At 41.4% G+C, this 23,182-nt stretch overlaps 1 protein-coding gene across 5 annotated transcripts in view; it reads right to left on the bottom strand.

The window, feature by feature from the left end:
- Positions 1-23,182, bottom strand: part of lyrm9 (LYR motif containing 9) — a 121,103-nt gene that overhangs the window by 26,564 nt on the left and 71,357 nt on the right. The window contains exon 5 of one of the 5 annotated variants that reach the window (XM_072589876.1): positions 1,002-9,185. The exons of the other annotated variants lie outside the window; for them this stretch is intronic. The gene's annotated coding sequence lies outside the window, so the exon portion shown is untranslated. Of the gene's footprint in view, positions 1-1,001; positions 9,186-23,182 lie in introns of those variants that run through there. 5 annotated transcript variants of the gene reach the window in all.

The following is a 23,182-nucleotide window of genomic DNA, read 5'->3' as shown; positions in this document are numbered from 1 at the left end:
ATTTCAGACAGGTTTTGTTGCATCGTTTCTCATTTAGCAAGCCAAGCTTTACCATATAAGTATACAATTTGACCTTCTATATAGTACTACAGTAGCAAGTTGTTCTGCCAGGCATTTCATCTTTTCAAATGCGCTTTGAAGCATATTTCTGTCATGGATTAAGTTCAAGTAAAAAGCATTTGTATGCTAATTTGAGACAAGCTGCTGTGAATTATCTTTATTTATTATAGTTAATAAAAGCTCGCAGTAATAATTCAGGACCTTCCTGCACGCATTCCCTGTCACTCAGGAGTTGGGGAGAAGAACAAAACATTAGAATGGGGTGACAAAATATGGGAGGTTCTGCCTTTTACCATAGGATCTCATGGGTAGATAGAGTTTTTGAATGAATAAGGACACTATTGTTATTGGGCTCTGGGGGGGGCGGGTTAGAGACAGAGGGGTTGTCTCCCTTTGTTTATAAGGGACACAACATATTGTTGTGGGTAAATAACACAAGCTACCTTTAATTTGGCTACATATTAAGAAAGTTCACAGACAATCAAACGCTGAAACAATGATTTAAACTTTATTGCACATAATAACTGAACAACACCCCTCAAGGAAGCAAGTTAAGCATCACAACTCAATTATCTGATTAACGGTAGAATTTAGTGAAGTGATTAGGGATAGTCAACATGGCTTTGTGCATGGGAAAGCATGTCTCACAAACTTGATTGAGTTTTTTGGAGAAGTAACAAAGAAGATTGATGAAGGCAGAGTAATGGACATGTTCTATATGGGCATGATCTATATGACCTATATGGGCTTCAGTAAGGCGATTGACAAGGTTCCTCATGGTAGACTGGTTAGCATGGTTAGATTATACAGAATACAGGGAGATCTAGCCATTTAGATACAGAACTGACACAAAGTGAAAAGACTGGGGATGGTGGTGGAGGGTTATTTTTCAGACTGGAGGCCTGTGACCAGTGGAGTGCCACAAGGATCAGTGCTGGGTCCACTACTTTCATCATTTATATACATGATTTGAATGTGAACACAGGAAATTTGGTTAGTAAGTTTGCAGATGACACCAAAATTGGAGGTGTAGTGGACAACAAAGAAGGTTACCTCAGAGTACAATGGGATCTTGATCAGATGGGCCAATGGGCTGAGAAATGGCAGATGAAGTTTAATTTAGATAAATATGAGGTGCTGCATTTTGGAAAGGCAAAGGTAAGGTGTTGCTGGGGAGTGTTGCTGAACAGTCCTTTGAGTGCTGGTTCATAGTTCTTTGAAATTGGAGTTGGAGGTCGATGGGATAGTGAAGTAGGCATTTGGTATGATTGTATTTATTGGTCAGCCATTAAATATAGGAATTGGGAGGTCATGTTGGGGCTGTACAGGACATTGGTTGGCCACCTTTGGAATACTGTGTTCAATTCTGATCTCCCTGCTATAGGAAGGATATTGTGAAACCTGAAAGAGTTCAGAAAATATTTACAAGGATGTTGCCAGGGTTGGAGGGTTTGAGCTATAAGGAGATGCTGAGTAGGCTGGGGATATTTTCACTGAAGCGTTGGAGGCTGAGGAGTGACCTTACAAAAGTTTATAACATAAGGGGTGGGTATGGATAGGCTGAATAGTCAAGGTCTTTTCCCTGGGGTGGTGGAGCTCAAAACTATACAGTTAGGTATAAGATGAGTGTAGAAATATTTAAAATGGACTTAAGGGGCAACGCTTTCATGCAAATGATGGTATGTGTATGGAATGAGCTGTTAGAAGAAGTGATGGAGGCTGGTACAATTATAGCATTTAAAAGGCATCTGGGTGGTTATATGAATTGGAAGGGTTTAGAGGGATATGGGCCGGGTGCTAGCAAATGGGACTAGATTAGGTTAGGATACCTGGTTGGCATGGACCGGATCTGTTTCCATGCTGTACTTCTCTATGACTTTATGAATACCAGTGCCAGGGCTTGATTGTTATGCAATGTTGTTCATTGAAGTTCTGCTGCTGAATTGTTCTGGTATTGAATTCTTATACAATTTTCTCTCTTTCAAGTTTGTGATGTGAAATTATTGATGAATCTTTAGATTATTTTCATCCCCAACACTGATCATATTTCTCGACAGCCTCGAGTCTGTAGCTTCCTTATCAGAAGTAGCTCCACTGTTCTTTATTACTTTTGACCTTTTGTGATTTTGTGAGCTCCTTCATCAGTGCCAGGTAAATAATTGAGTCCAAATGTCATTCAAGAAGGGAGGAGGTATGAGCCTGGCCTCGGACACACCTCCTCCCTTCTTCGGCATCCCTGGACGGTGAAAACTGAGGTAGGTTGATTTTTAACAGTTTCCTGGGACTCCACAGCCTTTCCAGAGTCCCTGGATATCGCAGCGGTTCGGGTAGGGTCGGTTAAAATTTCGTCCTGCTTGCACTGTGGTGCGGAGCACTGTAACGCAATGTTCCTAGATCATCGCCACCTTGGATCCCCCCATCCATGTACTTTTTAAATGGTTGTGAGGTTAACTACCGTCTCAGGCAGCGGTTTTTCCAATTCATATCACCCTCTGGATGAAAAACATTTTCCCTCAAATCTCCTCTAAATCTTTCAGTTTAAGACTATGCCCCCTTGTTCTTGACCCATCAACTACGAGAACAGTTGTTTTTTATCCATGCCCCTCATAATCTTATCCGCCTCAATCAGATATCACAGCAGCCTTCTCTGCTCCAGCCTCTCTTCATTGCTGAAATGCTCCATCCCAGGCAATGCCCTGGTGAATCTCCTCTTCAGCCCTACAGTATGATCACATCCTTTGCATTGTGTGGTGATTAGCATTGCACATAGTATTCCAGCTGTGGCCTAACCACAGTTTTGAACAGCTCCAATGTAATCTCTCTGCTCTTGTAACCTATGCTACCAATGATGATGGGAAGTGTCCCGTAATCCTTCCTAATGACCCTATTAACCTGCCCAGCCACCTTCAGGAACCTGTAGACAAGCATCCCAAGGTCCCTCTGAGTTTCCTAGTTTCCTGCCATTCATTGAGTACTCCCTTGTCTTGTTACTTCCTCCAAAGTGCACCATCTTCCACTTACCAGCGGTTAAATTAATGAACTGAGTGACTTGCCAGACACTTTCAGAGGGCAGTTAAGAGTCAACGATGTGGCTCTGTGTCTGGAGCCACCTTGAGGTGAGGATGGCAGGGATCCTCCACTAGTGGACCAGATGGGTCTTTACCAGAGCTGATGATAATTTCACTGAGACAAGCTTTCAATTTCAAATCTTATCAATTGTTTTTAAATTCCACTAATGTGGTGGGATTTAAACATATCATCTGAGCATTAGCCTGGATCTCTGGAATTCCTTCTCCTCACATATCAGTTAATGTAAAACTATTCAATGTCATAAAAGTCCTGTGTGAAATCTTTAATTGTCTGTGCAGCACTTCCTTTTACATAAGATATTTATTCCTGGCAGCAAACTGGAAAATAACAGGTTTCAAAGAAATGAGTTGACACAGAAATTTAAAAATAAAAAAAATTCCTGTAATTATTCAAATACTTGGTAGACGATTACATAAGATTAGTTATTCTCTATTTTAGTTTCATTGTTGTGATTTATTGAACAAATTTAGTTTCTCAATTAAATGAATAATTCCTGTAATGCATTCCTTTGTCAGTGTGTAATCTATATACAATAAAGGCAACTTGCCCATTTCACAAAGAGATAGCTGCAATTTCAGGGAATGAATATCACATTTACCTGAAATATTATCGTTGTTGCTCTCTGCACAGTTTCTGCCTGACCAGCAGAGGATTTCTAGCTGTTTATATTTCAGAAATCTGGGTCCATGATTTTAACACCCTTTACAGCCTGGATATAAGAAGCAGCACTCATTCATATTTCACTGCCAGTGCACAAGGCTCCCTCAACATTGATAAGAATTCCCTTACATGGCACTAACACAGTAAATGCTGGAAAACAACAGCAACTCTGTTGCCATAGAGTCATAGAGCCATAGAGATGTACAGCACGGATTCCAACCCTTCAGTCCAACTCGTCCATGCCGACCATATATCGTAGAGTCATAGAGATGTACAGCATGGAAACAGACCCTTCGGTCCAACCTGTCCATGCCAGTGGTTAGCACTGCTGCCTCACAGCGCCAGAGACCCGGGTTCAATTCCCACCTCAGACAACTGTCTGTGTGGAGTTTGCACATTCTCCCTATGTCTGCATGGGTTTCCTTCGGGTGCTCCGGTTTCCTCCCACAGTCCAAAAAATGTGCAGGTTAGGTGAATTGGCCATTCTAAATTGCCCATAGTGTTAGGTGTAGGGCTAAATATAGGGGAATGGATCTGGGTGGGTTGCTCTTTGGAGGGGTGGTGTGGACTTTTTGGGCCGAAGGGCCTGTTTCCACACTGTAAGTAATCTAATCTAATGTAATCATGCCGACCAGATATCCCAACCCAATCTAGTCCCACCTGCCAGCACCCGGCCCATATCTCTCCAAACCCTTCCTATTCATATACCCATCCAAATGCCTCTTAAATGTTGTAATTGTACCAGCCTCCACCACTTCCTCTGGCGGCTCATTCCATACACGTACCACTGTCTGTGTGAAAAAGTTGCCCCTTAGGTCTCTTTTATATCTTTCCCCTTTCACCCTAAACTTATGCCTTCTAGTTTTGGACTCCCCCACCCCACGGAAAAGACTTTCTCTATTTATCCTATCCATGTCCCTCATAATTTTGTAAACCTCTATAAGGTCATCCCTCAGCCTCCGACGCTCCAGGGAAAACAGCCCCAGCCTGTTCAGCCTCTCCCTGTAGCTTAAATCTTCCAACCCTGGCAGCATCCTTGTAAATCCTTTCTGACCCCTTTCAAGTTTTACAACATCTTTCCGAAGGGAAGGAGACCAGAATTGCACACAATATTCCAACAGTGGCCTAACTAATGACCTGTACAGCCTTAATATGACCTCCCAACTCCTGTACTCACTACCCTGACCAATAAAGGAAAGCATACAAAATGCCTTCTTCACTATCCTATCTACCGCGACTCCACTTGTAAGGAGCTATGAACCTGCACTCCAAGGTCTCTTTGTTCAGCAACACTCCCTAAGTCCTTACCCTTAAATGTATAAGTCCTGCTAAGATTTGCTTTCCCAAAAAGCAGCACCTCGCATTTATCCGAATTTAACTCCATCTGCCACTTCTCAGCCCATTGGCCCATCTGATCAAGATCCCATTGTAATCTGAGGAAACCTTCTTCGCTGTCCACCACACCTCCAATTTTGGTGTCATCTGCAACCTTACTAACCGTACCTCATATGCTTGCATCCAAATCATTTATGTAAATGACAAAAAGTAGAGGACCCAGCACTGATCCTTGTGGCACTCTACTGGTCACAGGCCTCCAGTCTGAAAAACAACCCTCCACCACCACCCTCTATCTTCTACCTTTGAGCCAGTTCTGTATCCAAGTGTCTAGTTCTCCCTGTATTCCGTGAGATCTAACCTTGCTAATCAGTCTCCCATGGGAAACCTTGTTGAATGCCTTACTGAAGTCCATATAGATCACATCTACTGCTCTCCCCTCATCAATCCTCTTTGTTACTTCTTCAAAAAACTCAATCAAGTTTGTGAGACATGATTTCCCACACACAAAGCCATGTTGACTATACTTAATCAGTCCTTGCCTTTCCAAATACATGTACATCCTGTCCATCAGGATTCCCTCCAACAATTTGCCCACCACCGACGTCAGGCTCACTGGTCTATAGTTCCCTGGCTTGTCCTTACCACCCTTCTTAAACAGTGGCACCACATTTGCCAACCTCCAGTCTTCTGGCACCTCACCTGTGACTATTGATGATACTAGAGGCCTAGCAATCACTTGTCTAGCTTCCCACAGAGTTCTGAGGTACACCTGATTAGTCCTGGGGATTTATCCATCTTTATGTGTTTCAAGACATCCAACACTTCCTCCTCTGTAATATGGACATTTTTCAATGTATCACCATCTATTTGCCTACATTCTATCTGGTCCCATTTGCCAGCACTTGGCCCATATCCCTCTAAACCCTTCCTGATCATATACCCATCCAGATGTCTTTTAAATGCTGTAATTGTATCAGCCTCCACCACTTCCTCTGGCACTCATTCCATACACATACCACCCTCTGCATGTAAAAGTTGCCGCTTAGGTCCCTTTTGTATATTTCCCCTCTCACCCTGAATCTATGCCTTCTAGTTCTGGATTTCCCACCCCTTTCCGAGAGAAAAGACCATGTCTGTTTACTCTATCTATGCCCCTCGTGATTTTATAAACCTCTATAACATCACCCCTCAGCCTTCAACGCTCCAAGGAAAACAGCCCCAGCCTGTTCAGCCTCTCCCTATAGCTCAAATCCTCCAACCCTGGCAACATCCTTGTAAATCTTTTCTGGACCCTTTCAAGTTTCACAATATCCTTCCGATAGGAAAGAGACCAGAATTGCATGAAATATTCCAAAATTGGCCTAACCAATGTCCTGTACAGTTGCAATATCTGAAAAATAAAATGGTGATGCATTTAGGTACAATGCCAGAGTTTGACTGCGTTGGCTTCCAAGGTTTAAATTTAAATTCTTGGTCTCATGCTTTGAGGCAGCATGGTGGCTCAGTGGTCAGCACTGCTACCTCATAGTGCCAGGAACCCGGGTTCGATTCCATCCTTGGGCGAGTTTGCACATTCTCCCTCTGTCTGCATGGGACTCCTCTGGGTGCTCTGATTTCCTCCTGTAGTCCAAAGATGTGTAGGTTAGGTGGGTTGGCCTTGTACAGGGTTACAGGGATAGGGTAGGGGGCTGGGTCTGGGTGGGATACTCTTCAGAGGGTTAGGTTGAATGGCTCTCTCCCACACTGGAGGGATTCTAATCTAAATCCTTCCTCGGTGTCAGTTCTGAGCTCTCCTTTCATTGACTCCAGTTTCGCTTCCTCAGTAGCTATGACTATAATTACCTGAATCTTTCTCAAAGATTACTCTTCGCTGTTTTTAAGACCTTCCTTAAAGTGCAGCCTATCGAACAAGCAGTTAGTCACCTCTCCTCATTTTATGTTAGACTTGGCAATTGCCTTTTTTGTGAAATGGTCAAGAACCATGAGAGGTTGCTGTTTTCTATTTCTGACAGAAATGTTTGCATTCCCAGGATTTCCCCATTTTAGTCCAATCTCTGTCAGATTTTCCTGCATTGTTCTGCCAAGGCAACTTGTTTTTAATCTCATGGTGATGATAACAATCTCATGTATCTGTCAAACTGTAGCCAGGGTGAAATATTAGATGCTATATTGTGTAAGTATAATTCCTCAAGACTTCAGTGGTGATTTCAAGCCAGGACTTGTCTTGGCCCATGTAGGTATTGGCTTGCCAGATTTTTGTATGCAATTTAAATATTACAAATTGATACAGATACTAGTGATTTCTGACAACAGAATAAACCTGTTAAGCTCCTCTGGCTCTGATAGTTTGGTGAGAAAATGCACAGTGCAGTTCTGAATATGATGTGGAGATTTTAAATAAAGCTATGTGTTATTAAGTCAGTCCAGGATAAACATCCAGTGTACTCTTTTCTGAGAAACAACTGGTAAGACAGGAATCATGATGGCTACAAAAAAATAGTTGATTCTGCCTTTATAAAGGGGGAGCTAAGTGAAAGTGAAACAAAAGGAAAATATTATCCATCTACAACAACAATGATTCATATGCAATTATCTTTTCACCAATTGGATGAAATGTAAAGGAGACAGTTGCTGTTAGGAGTTTGTTGGGGTGTGGATTTTCCAGATGTGTGCAATGACTCAGCAAAAATAATGATTTGTAATGGAATTTCCAATTGGATTAAATGGAGTGAATGACAGATGCAGCTGGTCAATGCATTCTACCTCATCTTGGGACGGAATATTATGCAAATTAATGAAATGGAATTTTCATAAAAGTTCCCACTTGTAGTGGAATGTTGTCAGAGGGAGGGGTGTCTCTTCTGCCTAGGTGGGGGCACCCGACCTTTTAATGAAGCAAAGGGGACAGATTTCCACATGTATCCAAACTGTGTTACCATCTGTCACCTCAGTGGCTACAGAAGTTTAAAGAAGGGTTGTATTATTGGGGAGCTGGTCAGACTGCATCACTCGCTAAGTCTGATGGAGATTGACACTCTGACACTGTAGTGGCACATTCCTAAACCTATTTTAATTGATATGTTGAAGTGTAAAAAATATGACAAAAGAAGGCCAGGGAAGATAGAAGTGAGAGTGAGTAGAGACTAAAATAAAAATGAGATGGAAATGGTTGAGGAGGGCATTTGCATGGGGGATTCGATACTGCGTTATACAATGACAATATATATAACAAGAAAATACTGGTGATAATTAGATCTGTTTTCAGTCAAAGTTGCTCAAGCAGGAATTTTGATTGAGTCCATATATCAACCATATCCTCTTTCAGGGATAACTATTGTTCATTTGAAAATCTGAAGCTTGCATATTCCAGATTCCTGGTTTTGCAGAAGGATTGTTGAGACCTCCAGCTTTCTTACATTAATGCTTATACCAAACCTGATAATATAGCAGCCAGATCATGATTCTGGTTAAAGATGGTAATTGTTGATCATTTTATTTCGCCTCAGTGCAAAATTGTTGTATTTTTCGATGGAAGCTCACTAACAGGGTCTTCAAAAATGGCACAATTGCAGATTTTTCCAAAACAATTCAGAGATTTCACTCCTTTTTAGTGGAGTAGCATGGAACCTATCCAACTCTGGATTTTCAGCATATTCTGTGGTCCCATAAGCATTTGTTTATCATCATTGGGGGTCCCTCCAGAAGAGGATGACTCTCTTCCACTCTCAGGGTGAGTCTGCAGGCGGCTGTACAGACCAATGGGCCTACCACAGGCTCTGTTACACTTGGGGTAGATGGTAGTCATGGGAAGGGAGTGGGTGGGGCGTTAGTGTGACAGCAGGCTCCTTATGCTGTTTTTCCTGATGGCAAGTCTCAAGGTGCTCGATACCTTCCCGGATGCTCCTGCTCCACTTTGGACAGTCTTGGGCCAGGGATTTCCCAGATGTCTGTAGGAATGCTGCACTTCACCAGTGAGGCTTTGAGGGTATCCTGAGGTGCCTCCTCTGTCCACCTGGAGCTTGTCTGCCATTTTGGAGCTGCAAGTAGAGCCCATTTGTTTAATTACTCTGAGATTAGGATAGTTAGCATGACATCTAAGAAATGACATGTTTATTTTTCTGGGCTGCTCCCTTGCATGCTCTGCTTAACTCGTGTCAGTGATTTTTTTCCCCGTAAAGATAGCAAAATTATAGCATTGCAATTGTTAACAATAAGCTCTATGTGACCATTGCTGTCCATGTATTCTGCACGACCAATCATAAGTATTCTATTGATATAGACACAGCACATTTGAGAATTTGATATACTGCCATGAAGAATGAAACTTTTGAGTGTGAAGGAACTGTTACGCTCAAGTTCATTGTTAGTTAAGTTTAAGTCAACTGGCAGTTTCTTTTGACATTATTAACCAGTAGTTGTTCAATTGAGAAACCAAAATTCTTTGTCACATGACAAGGAAGCAGATAATATTTTTTCACGGCTCGGTGACCTGCATCTAAATGAATTGCTAGCCGAGCAGAAATAATTAATCCGTTTCCAGAAATTGTTTGAATGCATCAATGCTTGGAATTCATGAGGTGAGGCTATTAAAACCATCCTGAATTATACCACTTCAGTTATAATTGTCGAACTTACGATAAAACCCTTCTAATGTTAATGAATCCTGAGGAATATTATTCAAAGGTTAATCATGGTACAAGTGTCCCACAAAGAACTGTCAGATGTAATTTGGTTTTCACTGAAAGTTTGAAAGTTGCACTTTTGGATGTGGGAAGAGTATAGTGGAAGCAAAGACCCTGATGTTAATTGAGATGGTAGAAAGTGTAGGTAGAATCTGGCTAGATTAGAGACATGATCTGATCAAAACCTTAGGGCCTCATTGTGGATGGCACCGTGGCTTAATGATTACTGCGTCACACTATCAGGTCCTGGGTTTGATTCCACCCTCAGGTGCACGTCTGTATGGAGTTTGCATTATCGCCCCGTGTCTGCATGGGCTTCCTCCAGGTTCTCCAGTTTCCTCCCATAGTCCAATGATTTGCAGGTTAGGTGGATTGGCAATGCTAAATTGTTCATGGTATCCTGGGATGGGAAAGGTTACAAAGGTGGGGTGGGTTGCTGTTCAGAGGGCTGGTCTGTATCTGATGGGCCAATGGCCTGTCTCCACATTGTAGGAATTCTATTCTATAATTTAAATAAGAGGCAGGGACATCAGCTGGAAATTATGGTCTGAGACCAGTGGGAGTGATCCCTGCAATGATTAGAGCCTCTGGGCATGTCTGGCTGGTAATAGTGGTGGGGGGGGTGGGGGGGGGGGGGGGTGGTGGTGGGGGGGGGGTGGGGGGAAACATGCAGACATAACCGCAAAGTAGTTGAGAAATTCATTATATTTAAAATACAGAGGGAGAATCTGAGATAACTATTTCCTCGAGAGTTTATTCCATACGTACAAACATTCAACAATAATTAGTTACATTCTATCGCTTAAGGTGCCAGACTGGCACAATTTTAAATATTTTCTTAAAGACAAACACTGGTTAAATGTTTAGATTCCCTACAGTGTGGAAACAGGACATTCGGCCCAACCAGTCCACACTGACCCTCCGAAGAGTAGCCCACTCAGATCCATTTCCCTCCGACTAATGCACCTAACACTATGGGCAATTTAGCATGGCCAATTCACCTGAACTGCACATTTTTGGACTGTGGGAGGAAACCAGAGCACCTGGAGGAAACCCACACAGACACGGGGAGAACGTGCAAACTCCACACAGAAAGTCACCCGGGCCTGGAATCAAACCTGGGATCCTGGTGCTGTGAGGCTGCAGTGCTAACCACTGAGCCACCGTGCCACCCACAAATTGGAAATAGATTTATTGTTAAGCAGTAAAAATCAGTTACATGTGCATGAAAGATTAATATATTCCATTGAATTGTCTGCAGAACTGTGTCCATATTAATGCAATTGGCCACATCTGAAAGCCCAGCACAGCATAATTAGTTCATGGGAGATTATTGCCAATCTCTAAGCACTATAACCGTGTGACTTGCTCGGCAGTCTCAGAGAGCAGAAAGAGGTCAACCAGTTACTGGCAGTCTGGAGTCACTTGTAGACCAGTCCAGGAAAGACTGGCAGATTTCCTTCCCTAAAGAACATTAGTGAACAAGATGGGCTTTTTACAATAATCAATTACAGTTCCATAGTTCCTATCACAGAGAGAACTAGCCATTTGGATACAGAACTGGCTCAAAGGTAGAAGGCAGAAGGTGGTGTTGGTGGAGGATTGCTTTTCCGACTGGAGGCCTGTGACCAGTGGAGTGCCACAAAGATCGGTGCTGGGTTCACTACTTTTTGTCATTTACATAAATGATTTGGATGCAAGAATAAGAGGTACAGTTAGTAAGTTTGCAGATGATACCAAAATTGGAGGTGTAGTGGACAGTGAAGAGGGTTACCTCAGATTACAACATGATCTTGACCAAATGGGCCAATGGGCTGAAAAGTGGCAGATGGAGCTTAATTCAGATAAATGCGAGGTGCTGCATTTTAGGAAAGAAAATCTTAGCAGGACTTATACACTTAATGGCAAGGTCCTAGGGAGTGTTGCTGAACAAAGAGACCTTGGAGTGCAGGTTCATAGCTCCTTGAAAGTGGAGTCACAGGTAGATAGGATACTGAAGAAGGTGTTTTGTATGCTTTCTTTTATTGGTCAGAGTATTGAGTACAGGAGTTTGGAGGTCATGTTGTGGCTGTACAGGACATTGGTTAAGCCACTGTTGGAATATTGCGTGCAATTCTGGTTCCTTCCTATCAGCAACATGTTGTGAAACTTGAAAGGGTTCAGAAAAGATTTACAAGGATGTTGCCAGAGTTGGAGGATTGAAGCTATGGGGAGAGGCTGAACAGGCTGGGGCTATTTTCCCTGGAGTGTCAGAGGATGAGGGGTGACCTTACAGAGGTTTATAAAATCATGAGGGGCATGGATAGGGTAGATAGGCAAAGTCTTTTCTCTGGGGTCGGGTAGTCCAGAACTAGAGGGCATAGGTTCAGGGTGAGAGGGGAAAGATATAAAAGAGACCTAAGGGACAACGTTTTCACACAGAGGGTGGTACGAGTATGGAACGAGCTGCCAGAGGAAGTGGTGGAGGCTGGTACAATTGCAACATTTAAGAGGCATTTGGTTGGGTATATGAACAAGAAGGGTTTGGAGGGATATGGACCGGGTGCTGGCAGGTGGGACTAGATTGGGTTGGGATATCTGGTCAGCATGGATAAAAGGCAATACCTTGACAATGGGACAAGGTCTCTTCAAAGTGTCTCAGTGAACTGCTTAGAAATTCACCTTCAATACGTCTTGCAGCTTACTTGGAAACTTTTGCTGACAATACCTTTATGTCAACTGAAAGCCTAATTCCTCTGATAAACTAAAGACCTGTTATAAATGAAAGACTGAGACAATCAAACATTGAAGTCTTACTGCTTTTACTTAATTTGTATTTTGAATCATTGTGTGAGTCGACTTGAGTGAGGGAAAAGTCACATTTTTAAATTTCCGGGGCAAGAGTAGGATAAAAAGTAACCGTTTTTAATTTAAAACTCACAGAAAAACCTTGATGCTAGAAATATTTATATGGGAGAATCACACTGTAAGAAAATACACACACTCACACTGAAAACACATGATTAAGGGTAACAAGCAATTCTGTCTTTGGCAGTGTAACTGCTGTAATTGAAAACTTTGTGATTGCTTTAACTACTGTAAAAAGACATTGGTGTGCTTCAAATCAGTCAGAAAATGGCCATCATGTCCAATTGGGTAATACTCCTTTTTAATACCAACCTGTTGCTCAGTTTCTGCAGCCTTTTTTCTTCATGTGTCTGAAGCTCTTGATTACATAAGGATATATTGATCTCATCTGCCTCACCAAATTGATTGATCATCTCGTCCAAACAAGAAGTGCTGGCTGACTATTTGACTTTTGGGGACAATATCAAGGCAAGTCCACAGATCCCTGGAGGTGTCAGCACCAGTAGACAGGGTAATGAAGAAGGTCTAAGAAATGCTTGCCTTCATTAGCCAGAGCATAGAATTTAGGAGCAAGGAAGTCTTGTTTCAACTTCATTAAACATTATTTAGGCCACAGATGGAATACAGTGTGCCGTTCTGATTATAACACTATTAGAAGGATGTGATTGCGCTGGAGAAGGTACAGATGAGATTCACCAGGATGTTGCCTGGGATAAAAAGTCTCAGATGTGAGAGCAGACTGGATAGACTGAGTTTGTTTTCTCTGGACCAGAGGAGGCTGAGGGGGACCTGATTGAAGAACACTAAATTACGAGGGACATTGGCAGACTAAATCATGAGAATTGTTTTCCCATGGCAAATATGTCTAAGACCAGAGGGCAAAGGTTTAAGGTGACAAGTGAGTAGTTTAGAGGAGATTTGAGGAGATTCCAGAGAGTGACAGAAATATGGAATGTGCTGCATGAGGAGGTGGTGGACGCAGGTACTCTGGCAATATTTAAGAAGGTTATAGTCCAACAAGTTTATTTGGAGGTACAGGCTTCTGGAACGCTCCTCCTTTGTCAGGTAGGTAGTGGGACAGGATCATAAGACACAGAATTTATAGCACAAGATCATGAAACTCATAAAATGTATATTGAACAAATCTATATTGCTGTTAAGTCTTTCATCTTTTAGAATGGATTGCAGGTTTTGATTCATTCATGTATAAATCCTAGAACTTCTTTCAAGTCACATTCCCGAGATAACTTAAAAGTTTCATTAAAAAAAGGTGACATCTCAGCTCAGACAATGCATTAAAGGTGTGAGGTTAGAGTCTGTATTAAAAAATGTGGCGCTGGAAAAGCTCAGCCGGTTGGGCAGCATCTGAGGAGCAGGCGAGTCGATGTTTCAAGCATAGGAGCTTATCCTCGAAACGTCCACTCTTCTTCTACTCGGATGCTCCCTCACCTGCTGTGCTTTTCCAGCACCACACTTTTTCACTCTGATCTCCAGCATCTGCAGCCCTCGCTTTCTCCTAGAGTCTGTCTGTATTCCAATCTTGAGTCAGGCTGGTTCTATTTCCAAAATAGGAATTTGTATAATGTCACATGGATTGACTGCCTGCAGACTGTGTGCTTTTTGAGCAAAATAAAACGTATCTGCAAATCCAATTTTGCAAATCCAAATTCTCACCATAGACTTATATGTGTGTGTGTGTGTGTGTGTGTGTGTGAATCTGGAATTGGAAATGTTTAACAATTTCACTTTCAATTTCTACCCAGCCCAAACTCCTTCCTTCCCTTTCTTGACATCCCTATATTCATTTCTGGGGACAGGCTGGTCACCAATATCCATTACAAATCCACCATCTCTCACAGTTACCTGGACCATGCATCCTCACACCCTGCTTCCTGTAAAGTCTCTATTCCATTCTCCCGGTTTCTTAGCCTCCATCGCATTTGTTCTGATGATGCCAGCTACTACAAGGGGCCTCCAAAATGTCCAATCTGATGATACCATGGCTTTAAGAGGTGTATTTTGTCCTGGATTTTTTTTTTTTAATAGAGAAGTTGAGACAGAGATACCAAACCAATAAAGTAACAACAAAAAAAAATCACTTTTGTGGAAAGGGCAAGCAAATGGGACAGACAGGAGAATTGGCATAAGCACTTTAGGCAAATTCAACTCTCCCGTTATAAAAGTTTAATGATTTTGTGGCTTCTGTTTGTGATGGGACATGAAACTACAGCCTTATTATGGGTTGCTTTTGTGGATGCAGAAGATCCCATGATGCTATTCAGAGCAGAGACTACTGAAGTTCAGTCCAAAATTCCTTCCTCAAACAGAAATAGATTATCTAGTCATTCATGTCATTGTATAATTTTTTTTTCAATAATTAATAATATTGACTTGATTAAGCAAGTGAAGAGTTAAATTATATTCTATTTCTAGTTAGTTGTTAAACAGTTTCTGTAGGGAAGAAACCATATGGTGAGGTCAAAAGTAAGGTTTATAGTCTTATTGCTCAAGCTAATTCAAACCTAGACTAACACAGATCAAGTATTCCCAGCTTTTACCCAAACGTACAATTATATTTTAAAATGGTAACAGCCATGTAGATGTGTGTGTGTCTTTGCATATAACTATATATAGTATTCTGGCATTAAGTTCTACAGTGATTTTTTTTCTAATTATATTGACATTCTTAAATGCATGATTTGGGATAATAGATAATACCTACGAGGTGACACTACATATTCTAAGCAGATGCATGAATTGTTCATTGGAATCCACATTATAGGAGGGATATGATTGCATTGGAGAGGATGCAGAAGAGATTTACTAGGATGTTACCCATGTTGGAGAGTTTTAGCTATGAAGAGAGATTGGACAGACTGGGGGCATTTTCCTTGGAGCAGTGGAGACTGAGGGAGATATGATTGAGATGTGTAAAATTATGAGGGGCATATATAGGTTAGACAGAAAGGAATGGGGTAATAGACCCTTTGATCCAGCCAGTCCATGCTGACCATAATCCCAAAATAAACTAGTCTTACCTACCTGCTCCTGGACAATATCCCTCCAAACCTTTCCTATTCATGTCTTTATTCAAATTGTTTTTAAACATTCTAATTATGCCCATATCAGCCACTTCCTCAGGAAGTTCATTCCACATGCAAACCACCCTCTGTGTAAAAAAATTGCCACTTGTGTCTTTTTTTAAAATCTCTCTCCTCTCAGCTTAAAAATATACTCCCAGTCTTGAAATTCCTCATCCTCTGGTCAGTTCAACAATGCACACAGTCCATAAAAAAATTTTTTAAAGTCTACTGATTGCATTATCTCCAACAATACTGTCTCATTTGCAGAGTGAGACCAGTATTTTATGCTTTCTTTGCTTCAGATTTTTAGAACCTACAGTATTTTGTTCCTGTTGCACACACTGTCCACTTTGGCTCAGTTTAATTGAATGCTACACAGTCCATAATGTTTTGGAATCAGAAAAAAGTCTATCCATTTAATATTGCACCTTTCATGATCTCAAAGATGTACTCAACAGTTTTATTTCAATTAAAGTATTTGTGTAAAATATTTTTATAATGGCAGTGAGGGAGTCCATTTAAACTAAGCAAACTCTCAAAGGCATCATATTTACCCCAGCTTGTTTCAGTTACCTGAAAGATCACACTATACTTACAGAAATAAAAATACATAAGGTATTTTTGGAACAACACGGACAGATCTCAAACATGAATTGCAGACCTTTGAATTATTTCAAATACTTCCTTTTACAGGAACTCATTGCAGATTCAGATACACTCATTCCAGAGTCATTAAAACATTAAAGGTGGATGAATTTGTTCTAGATTGATAGGTATTATGATGTAAACGATTTCATGAAAATGTCATGGTCATCGGTCACAAATTTATAAAACATTCCATGATTTTCTTTTATATTGAACCTGCAGTCATTCATTAATTTCATTGTAATCTCCTTTCATTCCCTGTCCAAAACTGCAGCTCCTCCCATATTCTTTCTGAACCTCCTTAAATCTTATTTCCTTGAAGGGGACGTGGTATTCTTGATCACCTTCCAAACCAGCTATTTACTGACTTTGCTTTCGTGGCTGCAAGCTGACAATTGTTGTCCAACCTCTCCCTTCCTTCAGACATTTTCCTATTTTTTAAAGTTGTTGTTATCATTCTTTTGTTGTAAAGGACACCTCTCAATTCTCTCTTCTTGCACACATCGCCTTGCTCTTCCTTTCAAAGTGAATTGTCACAAATCTACTCAGCTCTTTTGTCATTGCCAACTTTTGATCAGGGCTTGAGCAACCCACCAAGGCTTGAGCAACTTGATGTGTCCTGTGTGATTATGGTTTGCTGTTTATCCTTATTCTTATCACCCTGCCTTCTGCTTTCAACACAATTAACCATTTTATTAGTTTTCTGTCTCCACACAGTCCACCTCCCTTAGTGCATTATTTCATATTCTGACCTAATTGTAGTATTTGCTCAAGTGCTTTTCTCATGACCTCAAATATGCAGAAGGGATTTTCAAGAAAGTTGCCAGGATTTGAAGATTTGAGCTACAGGGAGAGACTGAATAGGTCAGTGCTGTTTTCTCTGAAGCATTGGAGGCTGAGGGGAGACCTTATAGAGGATTATAAAATTATGAGGGGCATGGAGAGGATAAATAAGCAAAGTCTTTTCCTTGGGGTGGGGGATTTCAGAACTAGAGGACATAGGCTTAGGATGAGAGGGGGAAAGATTTAAAGGGGACCTAAGGGGCAACTTTTTTACGCAGAGGATGGTGTGTGTATGGAATGTACTGCCAGAGGTAGTGGTGGAAGCGGACACAATTACAACATTTAATAAGCATCTGGATGAGTATACAAATAGGAAGGGCTTAGAGGGATATGGGCCAAACGGGACTAGATTAGATTAGGATGTTTGGTTGTGTGGATGAGTTGGACCGAAGGATCTGTTTCCATCCTGCATGACTCGAGGTCTTGGGGCTTCACGGTTGGTCTTTTCTTATTTATCATCGATGGGCATGGAATCAATTTCAACTTGTTTGCTGATGTTACCCAATTTTATATCTTTGCCATCCACCCAGAATTCTACGTTGTATTAACCTGCTTCACATCAATGAGCATCATGCCCATTGCTCCTGTCACACCTAAGTCATCTCTTATATGTAATCGGCTATGTTAGGCTGGCGGATATAGGTTGCCTAGCTGACATTGTCAATTGGACTTTCAAATGTTTTCCAACATACTGTCAGATAAGAGGCTTCTCATTTCGCATTGTATGAGGTTCCAGGCTTGCTTCATCTTTATAAGTCAAAGTGTTATAGTTAATGGCAGCTGTTTTCCATGCAAACTATTACTGGTGCAGTTAAGCGGGCCTGTCATGATGGCTGATGATCTTTGTAATCTGTAATAATAACTGCTATATTGAAGGATGGGCTAGCTGCATACCTTGCAAGTTTTCAGTTAATCAACATGGATTTATGACAGGTAGCTCATGCCGGACGAATCTCATGGAATTTTGTGGAAGAAGTGACTGAAATAGTGGACGGGAAAATGTCTATGGATGTTGCATGTATGAACATGCTGAAGACATTTAATAAGTGGGTGGCATTGTAGCTCAGCGGTTAACACTGCTGCCTCACAGCACCAGGGACCTAGGTTCGATTCCAGCCTCAGGCAACTGTCCGTGTGGAGTTTGCACATTCTCTCCATGTCTGCATGGGCTTCCCCCAGCTGCTCAGGTTTCCTCCCACAATCCAAAGATGTGCAGGTTAGGTGTACTGGCCAAGCTAAACTGCCCACAGCGTTCAGGGATGTGTATTAGTCAGGGGTAAATGTAGGGTAATAGAGTCTGGGTGGTTTACTCTTCAGAAGGTCGATGTGGACTTGTTGGGCCAATTGGCCCATTTCCACACTCTAGGGATTCTGTGAATTCTATGAAAGCCCTACGTAAGAGATCGTTGACAATGGTACAAATCAAAGGAACTGAGGGTGAATTATTGACATGGCTGGGAAATTGGCTCAGTGGCAGGTAACAGACACGGAAGAATGGGTAGGTCTCAGACTGGCAGGATGTGACCAGTGGTATCTCAAGGATCTGTGTTGGGGCCTCAATTATTTCCTTTATTTACTAACAACTTGGAAAATCGCATAAAAAATGATATATTCAATTGTGCTGATGGCATAAAAAATAGATGGTGTTGTAGATAGTGTAGATGATAGCATAAAATTACAAAGAGATACTGATAGATAAATGGGCAAAGTGGTGGCAGATGGGATTCAATGTAAGCAAGTATAAGGTTAACCATTTTGGATGGAGAAAGGATAGGTCAGGGGTATTTTCTAGATGGCATGTAGTTAAATACAGTGGAGGTCCAAAGAGACTTGGAGGGTTCAGGCACATAGATCTTTAAAATGCCACAAGCTGGCGCAAAAATAATCAAGAAAGCTAATGGAATTTATTCCTAGAAGACTCTAGTATGAAGATGTAGAGGTTATGCTGAAGGTATACAGAACTCTGGTTAGACCCCACTTAGAATACAGTGAGCAGACCTGGGCACCTCACCTTAAGAAGGATATACTGGCCTATTGCAGTCAAAGGTACTGAAAACTCACTTTCTACATGAAGAAAATCAATTAATCTTTCCGTTTGCACTTATTAAACACTGACTTTTCTTTGATACAGCAACAATTTTACAAGTGAACCAGCTACAATGCATCATCTGCAAACCAATGGAAGCATTCAAAAAAGACAAAACTAACCTTTTGTATCAGTGAGAACCACACAGAAGAGGTGAGGAGCAAGGATTGCTAACCTGTCTTTCCGGTTTCTCCCCTCTGTTTTTTTCCATGTTTTTATGTACGACTGTCTGCAAGTGTGTAAGAGGGAGTTCACTAGGCAGTTAGGGTTTCAATTAGCAATGTCATGTGCTGACAGCATATAATTGTTTGCCTGCAGCTACAGTCTAATCACTTAATATAAATAGTAGTTTTTGTGAAATACAGAAACTTGGTTCTGCTTTATATCAACCTGGAATTGAGAACCAGGAAAATTGGGAAACTTGTATACTTATGTTAAAATTGTTAACTTTTGTGTCAACTCCTGGAATAGTAAGGCTTGATTTTCATCACTCTATCCCCATGAGGATATGACAATATGGGACAAATCAAATGGGAGCTGCTTTGGCCTGGATGCTGTTAAGATTAGATTAGATTAGATTCCCTGCAGTATGGAAACAGGCCCTTCGGCCCAACAAGTTGGGTAGATGCCAATGTTGTAATGTCTGGAACAACTTGGCTAGGGCAGTGGCAAGTTCTGGAACACCAACCTTCAATACTATTACTGGAATGTTATAAGGGCCTATAGCATTCTATTCTGTTCTAATTAGAATGATTGAGCATTATGGAAAAGTCATGAAATCATACAGTCATACAACACGGAAACAGACCCTTTGTTCCAACCAGTCCATACCAAACATAATCCCAAACTAAACCAGTCCCACCTGCCTGTTCCTAGCCTATATCTCTCCAACCCTTTCCTATTCACGTAATTATCCAAATTGTTTTTAAGCATTCTAATTATGCCCACATCCACCAGTTCCTCAGAAAGTGCATTCCACAGATGAGCTGTCTTCTGTGTAAAAAAGAAATTGTCTCTCAGGCCTTTGTGTAAATCTCTCTCTTCTCACTTTAAATATGTGCCTCCTAGCCTTGAAATCCTCCATCCTAAAGAAAAGGCACCTGCCATTAACCCTATCTATACCCCTCATGATTTTTCTTGTTTTGCTTACTCCTTTTATGGTTATCCAAACTCATATTTTAAAAACTTCACTAGTGTGAAACGGGGATCACTGGTTAGCCAGAGTTTATTGCCCATCCCATCGCTGCCCTTGAACTGACTGGATTGTTAGGCCATTTTAGAGGGCATGTGAGAGTTAACCTCATTGCTATGGGTCTGGAGTCACATGTAGGCCAGACCAGGAGAGGATGGCAGATTTTCTTCTCTGAAGGACATTAGTGAACAAGATGGTTTTTCCCAACAATCAGGTTTTGTTTCAAGAGTCAGAATTCTTTTTATTGAATTCAAGTTCTATCACTTTTGAAAGTTTAGCGATAATACCACTAGGCTATCATTTCCAGATGATTACAGATGTAATCTGAATAGTAGCCATTTATTGTGACAAACTGAATCCAACCTCTCATTTTCAATTGGATGCTACACTCTCTAATAGGAGATATATATCTTTTTTATTCATTCACAGGATGTAGACATGGCTGGCAGGGCCAGCATTTATTGCCCATCCTGAATTGCTCAGGTAGGTTAAGTTTGGTTATCTTTGTACAATAGGCTCTTGTCCCAGTGTAATTATGTGATTGCAATAAACCAATTCTGTTCATTCATAACGAATTTTCAAACACAGCCATTTATTGTCTTATCTAGAACCATAAGAACATCATTCCCACACTCAAGTTTATTTCTTGTAAATGCAGAAGATGAAAGAAAGAAAGTTTACTTCCTGTTGTGACATCAAATCAAAAACAATTACAGCATTCTTGGAAAATGGCTAGGCTTTTCAGTAGAAAGTACTAACTCCCTCACCCAAAACTAGACCTGATAAGATTTGTGTCTCCATTATCACCAATATTTAGCTGCCACAGATCCACTGACTTGCCCTAAATAGGATAATTCTACTCTTCATCAGCTCCGAGAGTTAATTATAACTGTTTCAGATGGTGTAAAATGCACAATGGTGTATTTGTTGCCCATCACTAAGTGCTTTATGTCTCAGTGGGAGGATGCCAAGAGTGTCCAATATTCCTAACATCACATTGTAGTAACTATGTGCTTAAAAGCAGATCCGGTGCTCATTTTTATCAGCGTCACAATCTTTTGCTTTCCACTGCAGGTGCTCATAAGTGTCTCTCATTTTCAATTTCAATAAGTACTGTGACTGGATAAAGAATACATGAGGTGGCTTTTCCTCGATTTCCTCATGTGCTTTAAGAAAATACAGCTGTCTACCACATAGATCCTTGGCTTGTAACCAGTTGTTGCCCTACAAGTGTCTAGCTCTATCACTAACACTAAAAGTTTTTTTGGTCCTGTCATTGGGCTTGGCTGGTAACCCATAACATGGCCTGGGTGACTTGCAAAAGGGCAGAGGTGACTATGGCTCAAATGACTCTGCTACCCTGAGTATCTATGTGGACTTGAAAACCTTACCTGAAAAACAAAAGGAACTCAACAAATAATGATACTGAACTACTTCACTGCTCCAAAACATCAAGTTCAAAGTATTCACTGACATTGAAGCCTCTGTCTTATTGGTTACCTGTTATAAACATTCTATGTACTAATAATATGTTATTTGAAAAATATTTGGAAAAGATTTTACTTCCTTTTAAAATTCTAATCCTACTTGGAATTTAGAGATTTGAGGTGGAACTTTTACAATTTGCTGTCATTCAGCTCGCTCAATTTGGCTTCCTGTTCACTTCAATGTCAATAATGTTTCAATAGTAAATCTGACAACTTTCTTCAAAGACATCTTCCAACCCAAGATAAGTCTAACTTCTCAGCTCCTGCCTGTGCATGATGCCGCTGAGTCTTGCACCACCGAAACGCGAGCTTGTCGCTGCCGCCAAGTGACCACTCTGGGCCCACCTCGTTGATGCGGGAGCTGCCAGGGACCCAGACCTTGCTTCTGATTCTCTGTCACGAGTCCACACTGGGCTCACCTCACCGCTGCCAATGATGCCGTCGATGCAACCGTATTTAGGTTAGATTTCCTACAGTATGGAAACAGGCCCAACAAGCCCAACAAGCCCACACTGATCCTCTGAAGAGTAACCCATCCAAACTCCTTTCCCTACATTTACCCTTGACTATGTGCCTGCGTGGGTTTCCTCTGGGTGCTCCAGTTTCCTCCCACAGTTCAAAGATGTGCAGGTCAGGTGAATTGGCCATGCTAAATTGCCCATAGTGCTAGGTGCATTAGTCAGAGGGAAATGGGTCTGGGTGGGTTGCTCTTTGGAGTGGACTTGTTGGACCAAAGGGCCTGTTTCCATACTGTAGGGAATCTAATCTAATGCATCTAATACTATGGGCAATTTAGCATGACCAATTCTCTTAGCCTGCACATCTTTTGGAATGTGGGAAGAAACTAGAGCACTTGGAAGAAACCCTCACAGGCATGGGGAGAATGTACAAACTCCACACAGAGCCTGAGGTCGGAATTGAATCCGGGTCGCAGGCGTTGTGAGGCAGCAGTGCTTAACACTGAGCCACTGTGCTGGGTTCTTCACAAGATGTAAGTAAAGAGAAAAAAAATGAAGAAATTGAGAAAAAGAAAAGCAGATGGAGTCCACAAACCCTACTCTGCTGCTATCTTGGATCCATTACCACATTGTTCTATGTGAGATCCTGCTGTGCACATTGCCACTTCTTCTACATGTCAGCAGCATCTGTCAGTAGTCTGGATGTGGGCA

Source organism: Chiloscyllium punctatum, chromosome 19 (genome assembly GCF_047496795.1).
Source record: "Chiloscyllium punctatum isolate Juve2018m chromosome 19, sChiPun1.3, whole genome shotgun sequence".
In the NCBI taxonomy this organism is placed as follows: Eukaryota; Metazoa; Chordata; class Chondrichthyes; order Orectolobiformes; family Hemiscylliidae; genus Chiloscyllium; species Chiloscyllium punctatum.
This window is presented reverse-complemented; position numbering and strand designations above follow the sequence as displayed.